This window comes from Thalia democratica, chromosome 2 (genome assembly GCF_965202585.1).
Source record: "Thalia democratica chromosome 2, ktThaDemo2.hap1.1, whole genome shotgun sequence".
Lineage (NCBI taxonomy): Eukaryota > Metazoa > Chordata > Thaliacea > Salpida > Salpidae > Thalia > Thalia democratica.
In genome coordinates, this window is record NC_139166.1 from 3,467,384 (window position 1) to 3,478,836 (window position 11,453).

Consider the following 11,453-nt stretch of genomic DNA (forward strand, 5'->3'; position numbering starts at 1 on the left):
ACAAACACAATAGTACATGTAGTGAAAAAATTATAACCACGTAAATGTGCACTTGTTTTTTTTTTAAATACATACCTATAAGTATAAATTACCATATAAATTTTTTTGACGTAACTTTAGTCCCACAAATGTTGCCTAACAATAAATTTTATATTAAAAATATAAATTTCTTTAAGCTTCACTTGTTAGTCTTTTCTAATGTTTTTAGTGCCTGTTGTACTGCGCTTTAATAATTTTGATGCGTCTTGTTAATTTAATTAAATAATTTCTGAAACTTATTTTTTTTTTAACTTATTACTTTGAATCTTTTTACCAAAAATTATAACTCGATTTTTAGTTTTTTTTTTTTCAGATATAATTAAATGTTAAATTAAAGCTATTACTTCACTTAATTAAAATAATTTGTGTCGTATTACTTACACGAGGTAAGAGTTAGTGTTTTCTAATGTTTAAACTAAACTTAAATATCCTAATTGCAAATACAAAAGTTGAACATAATTTTTTGCGTTTTATTTTAATTTTGTGCTGTATTGTTTGTGTTAAACACATTTATAGTTTTAACACACTAATGAAATATTAATTGTAATAAATCTTGTAAGATTTTAATTTAAAAATAAATTGTATAGTTTGTTTTGTGTGGTAAAAAATTATTACAATCTTATTTTTATACCAATAGTTATATGAAACATATTTTACTTAACAATTAGTAAAACAGCTATTGTATACTTTTTTAATTTATAACGTAAAAGTAACTGTTTTTTAACATGATTAGTGGCAAAAATTGTTTTCATAATCATATTTAATATTCTGTTACTATTGAAAGATGAACAAAAAGTAAATTAACCGTTTACACAACATTATTATTTTACCTATATTAGTTTAGCCTAAATTTTAGTAGAAGATTATACATTACTTACTGTTTGTGTTCATTCTCATAAACCTAAATAATTAATGAATAGTTTATATTTGAAAATACTAAAGTTGGTTAACTTTTTTTTTTTTTAAACATAACCTTATTGTTCTAAACATTTTTATTTTTGATAGATTATATTTATTCTGTTATGTTTTTGCGCATTAAATAATAAGTACTAAAGGACTGTTTTTAGTTTTAATGCACACGTAAGCTATAAAAACGGGAATGAGTCAAAATTACACGGAAACGAAATTGCACGAAGTTACTGAATTGCACGAGGGAACAAAATTACACGGAAACAGTTTTGCACGAGTTAAATTTATGAACTAGAGTAATAAGAAACAGAAAAATAAAATGTAAATAAAATGAGAGATAAATTATTAAAAATACAAAAAAATTATTGAACAAGGTAATAGGTTAGGGGTAACATTAATGGTAAAAATTAAAATAAAAAAACTGATAAAACTTATTTAAAAATTATAATAGCTATAAAACAAAACTACCGACTGAGGGTAAGGGTTAGTAGTAAAAATAAAAAAAAATTAAAAACATTAAAATAATTAAAAAATAAAATTAAAAATTAAAGTGTTAAAAAATATATATAAGTTAAGCGAGGGTAAGGGTTAAGGGTAACAGTGTTAGTAAAATAAAAAAAATAAGTTAATAAAAAAATATTAATTCAACCGGTACAAAATAGTTTCCCTGCAAAATTGTCTGCTCGTACAAAAGTGTCTTCGTGCAAAAGTATCTTAGTGCTATTTTGTCCCCTCATGCAAATTTGTACCCGCGTACTTATTTGACATCTACTCATAAAAAGATATCATCACTTGAGATTATTCAGATTTATCAAACTCAGACTTCAGATTTTATTGTATTTAGCTATTTGATTTATAAACTAAAACTTGCTTTTATTTTATAAGCTTCAAACTAGATAACCTGAATAATTTTTTAATTAAAAAAATTAAAAAAAATTATAGTTAAGTGGTTAACAAGTGTTTGTGATGTCAAAGGTTCATTTTTTATGATTTCAAAATAAATTTATAAAAAGTGAACTTTACAAGGCGTTAATGTATATAATTTATAACTGTTTTTTTTTTTGGGGGTTTGAAATTTATAGATATATGATTTGATAAACAGTCGTCTAACGCCCCCGGCAGTCATTAAGAAAACAACAAAATGTACGTTTTTGAAAAAAAAGTAAATTTTAAAAATAAACCGGAATAAACTGAATGTTAAATAGTTGTTCATGTAAAACGTTTGTTATGTATGTATATATATGTTACTGCTTTTATTTCATAAGCTACAAACTCCATACATTGCATATAATTCGTATTTAGCATAATTGATTATAATTTATTAAAAAATTTTGAAGGCACTTATTGCTGCTTGAGTGATGTCTACATATTAAGTATAGTATATATTAATAAGAACAAAAACATTTTTTGTTCTTATTTAAAGAAATTTAATTTACATTTAGCTTATTTATTTTAGTAACTTTATTTTGATTATTTTTATTTCAGGAATGTATTGTTTACAGGTTAAAGCTGATGTACAATTCAAGTTTTATTAATGCGTAATATTTTTTTTTATAAAGCAAAAATAGATTATAAGAGAAATATGTATAAACAAAGTATTTAAGAAAATCAGTTTTATAAAGATAAATAAGTTTTTAGTTATTTTATCAAGAGACTAAAGTATTCTATATAAATTACCTTAGTTTTAGAAACAAATACCATAACAATATTATAAACTTCAAGAATATTTCGCTTAAGAACTAAACAGATTATATTAGATAAGTATGTAAATTACTTTAAATAAAAAGTTTTATTTTTACCTATATGTAATATATTATAGTAACTTGTAATATTTTTCTCAAGTTATTTAAGTTTTTACTTGTTAGTTGATAAGTATTTTCATTAAGTTTAGTTTTAACCATTTCACATTTACAAAACTGTAGTTTTCTAGTTTCTCTATTTGTTACATTACTTGAAAAGCAAGTGTTTTTAAATATGGAGTTTAAAACAATGATAGTTAAATTGTTTATAATAGCAGTGTTTAAACTCAAATAAATGAAGTCAAAAATTGACTTATAGGAAAAGCATATGGTACGAATTTTATTTAAAACTGCTCCATTATTTATACTAATAAAAGGCAAATATTTGCGAGTAAAAAACTGACGTAACTAAATGTATTATGTTAGGATGTTTATTATAACTACACAATTAAACATACTAGAAATCTATAAATAACGTTACATTATAAAAAGTATACATGTTAAAATGCTAATGTTTTAATTTAAAGCGATATAAATAAACTTGTAGCATTCAACTGAAGAGAAAATGTTGAAATTTTTCTAATGGTCATATTAATAATGTTACCTTTGCTACATTAATATGACATGCATTTTTGTTTTTCTCAAAAGCTTTTTTAACTTTTATGAGGTTGTCTAGTATGGTTTTACATAAAAACTGCTATAAATCATTTAAAAATTATTTTTTTATATTAAAACATGTTTCATAATTGTAACAATAAAACCTAATTAAAAATTATTACGGTATTATTATTTCTTGTTTTGTTAATTTTAATCACAAAGCATTTTTATAAAACGTTATACTGTACATTAAATAAAATTTCGAATACTTCTATTTGTACATCTAGCTACTTATTACTTAAATAATAATCTGTTTTATTTATACAACTAATATAGTTTAAATAAACAGTTTATGAAACGAAAACTATCTGTTTTGGTTATACTATGTTTTATTTAAAAATTATTTGCATAATATTAAATATAGTCATATTCTTAAGCTCGGTTAAGTTGATTCATTTAAAATAAGCTATAAAAAAGACTTAACTAACAAAAACATTGCTTTTTAAATTGAATTAGAGTTTTAAAAATGTATTAGCGTATGATAAATTTCTAAAAAAGAGAAATGTTAATTTGTACTAGAACTTGAATAGTACACAGAAAATAGTAGAGGTTAGATTAGATTTTAATATAAACTAAATAACTGTTTAATTTAATGATTGGTAAATTATTAAAAGAAAGTTTTCCAACACATTTAAAATATCAATTAAAGTTTAATTTTAATAACAGTTAAATTAATTCAGAATAAATGTACATCAGCAAAGAAATTGTTAACAGGTAGTAACCTTACAAAAATTACTCTTTTAACAGTTTTTATATAGTGAATTACAACATAAATTTAGTGTACTTAAAAGTACTTTACAAAGGTTTGTTTTTAATGTTTTTTTGTTTAATAAAATCGTTATTTTTCAAACCTAATTTTTGATCTAAAAAGTCGGTTACTGCAATATTGTTAGAATCTCAGTTAACAAATACGAAAAGTAATGTTGAATCATTGGCGCTTTTATTTGCGCTGAAAATTAGAACCGAAAAGAAGTGAGATATTCAAAATGAGTTATATTACTATACATAAATAATTTAAACTATCATTTACAAGTAACAAGTGACGTCAATTGTTATTTAATAGATTTTCTGTAAAACTTACTTGGTGTTTTAAATATTCGGTTATTATAAAAAGAAGTGATAGTTGTTTAACTTTGCTGATAATTTGACCCTAAAACATTTTTATTTACATTTTATTTTGAATGCTTTAAAATTAAATTGTTGTTAGTATTATCTTTTTGGGCCGAGTTATAACTTTCTAAAATTCTGTTAACACTAATTATTTTGTCATTTGTTAGATTTAAAACTAAATAATGCTTTATTTTTGCATTTATTTATGAATTTAATTACTTAATTTTGTATTGCATTTTAATAGTATTTATACTTCAAAAATCATATTTTTATATTTTTTTGTTATACTTTGTGATTTTTATATCTTTTTATATGTCGTTTTTCCTTTTTATTTTTGTTTATTCATTTATTACTAATAAAATCAGCTGAATAAACAATAAATTTAATTAAAGAACTTAACAAGTAGTAAAAAAAATATTCCAGTTGGTTTAGCTTATAATTTTTTATAACAATGAGCTTTATAATTTTTTTAACCTTGTTTCTCAACTAATTATTTTTATCTGCTGCATTTGTTTACTATAAACAGTTACAACTCTTATTAGTTCTAAAATTATACTTCTACTATTACTTATACAAAAAATTTGCTCTTACACTAAAACTATTTTGCATAAAATAAATTGTAAGTTTATAATTCTAACTAAAACCTTATTCGTCATGAGAATATTCATCTCAAGCACCACACTTACAACTAGTCTATAAATAAAACTGATGTATTTGTAAATAATGAATAAATATCACTAACATCTAATTAACTTTTATAACTTTCTGAGAGAAGGTAAATGAACAGCCTTTAGCACATATTAGAGAATCTTGTCCGTAGAGAATATAATTAATTAATTTATATAGCAGGGGCGTAGCGTGGGGAGGAACACTTGCGCATGCGTGCCACCCAAAAAAATAAAGTAAAAAAAAATGCAGAATCTTTATACTTTAGTTTTTTTTTTTGCTTAATTTGCCTTTTTTCAATTATGTTTTTTTACTATTCGAAAATTAAAACGAAATTTCGAATACCAATTAGTGACAAGTTAGGGAAATTACCCAGTATACTGATTCGGTGCGTAATTGCAAAGGCGCACCGATGTTGATGAAAAACTCCATGAGAAAAATTCTTTATAACTTCATTAACTTCGTAAGAATTTAGACTTAAACAGTACGCAACTAGATAGTGCACCGCAGTAGTATAAACTTATGACAGATTTTTTAGATAGACAAATGCTAACAATTTGTTAACAAACCATAAAGCTAATCCTGTTTTATAGTGATAATGATTCAAGAACAAACAAACTATAGTAAAAATAGCAATAAACAACTGCTAATGAAATAAAAAATAAATTGATAATCAAACTAAAAAATACTAACAACATAATTAAAAAAAAAATAACAAAAAAAGAAAAAAAATAAAACAAATAATAAACAAACAGTTCATACTGTTATTACAGTTTTAATCTCACTATACAAAAAGTATTCTTTAAAATAACTTAACTTAAATTTTTTTTAAATAACTTTTTTTTATAAAGATAACAAACAAATCAAACTTTGTTGTTTATCAGCCATAAAATTTAAAAATTAATCAAATTTTGTAGCAAGTTATTTTAAAATTTCTTTAGTCACATCAGGAATAAATTTGTAGCAACTTGTAAAACAGAATTTTTTAGAATCGATTTTTAGTCTAAAATACATAATTAATTAATTTAGATTTAAGTTTATTTTGTTTTATATCAAATTTAAGATGATATTTTAAAATATGTTTATTCTAACAACTGTTTGTAGTATTTAAAAAATGCTTTTCCCTAAAGATCTTAGAAAAAATGACTTTAAGATAAGTAAAAAGTTATATTTCTTGTGAATTTCTAAAAGCATTGAAAAAGTTTACCTTTAAAAATTTATCTTTCAAGCATTTTGTTTTGTATCAAAAAAAAAAGTAAAAAGTAAATATTTTATCTTAGATTAAACTATATGTATCTTAAAAGTTATATATAGTATAATAACTTGTATTTAATAACTTCACGTCATTATTTTACGATGAAAATCAATAACAAATCTAATGATTGCAATATATTTTATATTAAGTAATCATATAATTGACCAGTAAAACTTCAAAAGGCTACTTTTTTACTAATTAATTTTAGAAGCTATTAATATTCTTTTTAGTAATGCTCACAAAACAATTATCTTAGAAATTAGATACTCCATTAGATTTCTAAAAATACTTTCTTTTAATTATTTTGAGAATATGTTAGGTTTTAATAAATTCAATATAAAAACGACTTACTTGTAGAACGAAAACCTGAAAATAAAATAAGGAACGCAAAAAAGACGCAAATAATGTTAAATAAATCGAAAAAAAAGGTTTAAGAAAGTTAAAAAAAATTTTTTAACAAGTTTAAAAGTAATATTAAATTTGAAATGACGTCTACTTTTTCAACCCGTAAAAACAAAAATAGTAAATATTTTTTATTCTCTTTAAACAAAAATATTTCACAATTTAATATTGTGATGAATTTAGACAAGCGATATGCTTTTGAAAAAGGCTATTCATATTTCGCAAATTGTTTAGTTTGTCAGGATACCTGAAACCAAAGAAGGTGTTCGTATTTTGTTATATAATGAATAGTTTTTTTTTATGTTGTCAGTTTTATTTTGTCGTTATATTTTTAAAAGGTTTTTCGAAAAGGTATAGTCATAGCTTGAAATTTAAATAGGTACATATAGTAATCGTTAAATAAATAATTCTTTATTATTTAGGGTTTCAGAGACCTATTACCATAAACCGTTCTTTTTTAAAAGTAAACATATTACCTTTACTCATTAAAAACAATGAACTATATAATTTTAGTCTTTTTTTTTCTCGTGAAATGTACCAAAGCACCCTAATATGGCCCTTTTACTAGTCACAATCCCGAGCAGTAAACATGCTCAGTAAACATGAAGAGGGCCGTAATGACCACTTTAGGAAATGCTATAATTCACTTTTCACTTAAGTTTGGAACCTTTCCAAATAAACTACAGTACTGATGATTTATTTTAAAGAAGTTTATAAACATTTTAAATAAAGTTTCTATATGTTGGTTTTATCCAGTGACATCATAAGAAATAAAAGCTGGTATGTTAGTGAAGAAGTTATTTGAATAATTGGCGCTTTTTTTCGCGCTGAAAATTAGAATTCTGTTGGCCTTCAATATTACAGCTTAAGTAACACTAATATAGACAAAAAAAATAAACTAGCATTTACGAATTACAAACGATTTCACAGTTTTTTTTAATTTACGTATGAATTTGTATAAAGTTAAAAAGTGTTTTTTAAGTTGGCTTTGTAAAAATACGTCTTATAATTGTTTTTAGTTGCTGAATACTAAACAACAAAACTAAATTTGCTATTTCTATAGTAATTATTTAAAGACTTAATATAACTCGTAAATTATTTTCTTTTGCTGAATAGAGGTCTATTCTATTTTTAGTAAAAAAAAAGATTTTTACTAGATTTTAGTTCACAATATTTTTTAACATTAAAAGTAGTATAAGGCTTATTACTTTTTAAATGCCTTAATTTTTCAAAAAATTAGATTTTAACAATTTCTTTGAACCATCAAAAAAATTTCTGTCTCAATCCTTTACAACCACTTCGAAAATATATTTCATTTATTAAAAATAAATATTATCAATGGTGTAGAAAAATATGACAATACTTATTTTTAATAAACGAAAGATCTATTCGAAGTATCTGTAAAAGACTGAGACAAGGATTGTTTTTGACGGTAACTATTTTTATTTAAATTTTATTAAATCATATTTTTAATCCTGTCCGGTCTTTAGAATTAAAGGAGGCAGACTACCTTATTCCCAAAATTTTAACTTTAAAATTTATAATTGTATTATTCTGTGTTATACAACTTTCATATTTTATTTTTCATTTGAATTGGTTATAATCTTACAATTAACAAAACTATAATAACTTAACAAAATAAACATTGAACGATAAGATATTTAAATTTATACCACAGATGTTCTGGCGCTAAAACTTTATTTCAACTAACGGCGTTTCACTGCTCTCAAATAAATTTAAGAACAGATCTACGGAGTCTATAAAATATTAACACATATTGTAAAAAAAAGCAGAAAAAGCATGTATAATTATGTATAGCGTTTATGTAAGTAGTAACTATAAATGAACTTTATGGTTTAAAAACATAGTTTGGGATAAAAACATCAAATTATAAAACTGTCTACAAAAAATACAAATTTAATAAAAATAGGCTTTAACCTCATAAAGCTCAAGGAAGACAAGTTTTTAAAGGAAAATTAATTTGATTTGTAGAAATGTTACGTCACAATAAATTTAACAAATTAGTCAACAATTTATGCAGCTTAAAAACATGAAGTATTAAACTTTCAAGTGTATGTGATTGTAATGTGAGTGTTGTGAAATAAATTAGTACGTAAGTAGACAGAGTTATTTAAAGTAGAATCGTCGGTTGCGGGGATAAATATTCGATATATCTTGCCGCTTATTCAGAAGTAGGTCTTTATCTTCTGCTGCAATTACTGCTTTTTCTGTATTGCAAGTTGGGCAAATTCTACTTACTCCGTTGGATGCATGTTTGATCTTTGAAACAATAATCTACTCCATGTTTGGCCTTTTACCGTACCTGTGAAAAAAGCTCCAGACATAATCCGATAAACGCGTGCTTTGTTTTTTATCTATATTTTTAAAAGTATTTTTATGGTTAGCAGATCTATCCTTGAAATTACCTGCTGTACTTCCGATTTAAATTTTATCGGGGCCCTTACTTTCAACTTTAACTTTATAAATGATATAATAATAATATAATAATAAATGGTATAACAATAATAAAAATAATAATGATATAATAACCCTGATTATTTAGCTTGTAATGTCGCAATTGCTTTCTTAAATATTTTTTAGAACTAATTGCCTCTGTATATATGTTTTTTGCTTCAGGGTTAAAAAAATTGGAGTATATGAGTGGGTCTTTGTCAATGATACTGTAATCATCTGACTCACTGTCACTTTTATCTGACTCAGACGTGTACACATAATCTGAATCCTCTTTGCATACTTTCACATACATCGCCGTGCATTGTGGTGGTCTGCTCAAGCTATCGGCCACCACGTTTTTTATATCGTCATTATGTTTTACTGTTGGGTTAAACTCTTTTATAGCACATATCCAACGTTGTTCCGCAGGAGATTGGTTAGTTACCGCATTTGTAATGGCCCTTTCTACTGATCTACTGTCAGTTCTTATTATTAAAGACCTCCCCAATACTCTACTTTGAAAGTGCTTAAGAGCCAAATATACTCCACGAAGCTCCTTATAAAAAGTGTGACGTACCTGCTTGGATGGGGGAAGTTTTTTAGAAAAGAAGGCCAGAGGTTGCATTTCCCCATTTTTACCTTCTTGTTCTAACACTGCACCGACATGACTGTCTGATGCGTCAGTAAAAAGAATCAGAGGTTTGGGGTGGTCCTCGTAGCTTATTGTTGCTGATTTAACTAACATAGCTATTGTGTCATGATAAGCTTTGGTTTGACTGTCTGTAAGTTTAATGATTTTTCTATTATTTTTTTAGGTCCCCCTGAAATTTATGTAAGTGGTGCCATTAGTTCAGATAAATTTGGAATCAACTTATGATAATAACTGACCATACCAATAAACCTTTTTAATTCTTTTCGTGTTGTTCGTAATGGTAGTTTTTTTATCGCTTCGACTTTAAATTCCATAACATCAACCCCGTCAACACCTACTGTATGACCTAAAAAGTCTACCTTAGTCTTTCTAAAAGAACATTTGGCTTTATATAAAAATAAACCGTTTGTTGACAATGTTTCCAAAACCTGTTTTAAATGTGATATGTGACTGTTCGTGGAATATGAAAACACAAGAATATTATCTAAATATACAAAAGTAAAGGCCCTACATGAAAACAAGATACTATCCATAAACTTCTAGAAACGTTCCGCAACCCAAAAGAAGTCACCTTAGGGACAAACACTCCGGAATTAGTTGTGATAGCAGCATATTTTTGTGAGTTTGGATGGAGAGGCAAACTATAGTAAGCCTCTTTAAGATCTAACGTGCTGAAAAAGAGGTACCTCCTGGAATTCTTTCCGAAAGCATATCTATGCGCGGTAGCGGGTATGAAAATGGACGTGTGTGGGCATTCAAAACTGTGTAATTGACGCTTATATGCAAATAACCATCTTTTTTGGGCACTACCGTGATTGGTGATGCACACATGTCGGCATCTCCCTTTACAACCGCTCCTGTCGCAATAAGGTCTGAATAGTTTTTATCTACTTTTTGTTGACAAGTAGAATTACATCTCCTTAAACATTCGCGGTTTATAGTTGTCAACTATAATCTCTAAAAAGTGGTTGTGTTTTCTCGGAGCAGTGTAATCAGGAGTTTTTGTAAGCTCAGGGTAGTTTATTTGTAGTGTTTCACATTTTGCCTCTAACGTGGTATTATTACTGTATTTAACGTCTCCTGAATTTGTTGATAAAACTACTGGTGTAAGCAAGTTTGCAGCCATGAACAATTTAGCTGTTCGGATAGAATGTTGGTGCCAAAATTTTAATGCAAATGGGCATATTGTTAAAATTTTTAGTCATTGAGATGTCCATGTCTAAAATTCCATAACTCTGGGATTCTTGTGTAACCATTACCATTTTATTACAAGTGGTTTGTATCTTATTTTTCTCAAACTCTAACTTATTTAACTGTTGGTCAAAAGATTGGTAGTTCACACTACTTAAAAGGACGCCCACCCGAGGACGCCATTTCGGGCTTCTGATTGGTTTTGGTGGGCCAACATATAAAGCCTCAGTTAGGTCAGGTTGACTTTATATGGATAGATTGTCAACCTGACCTTTTTGGTCATACTTTTCTTGCAAGCGGGGTGACCTTCTAACAGTCTTATTTTCAGTACCCGCTGCAGGCAACTTATCATTAATACTATCTAAGTTGGAGATAATAC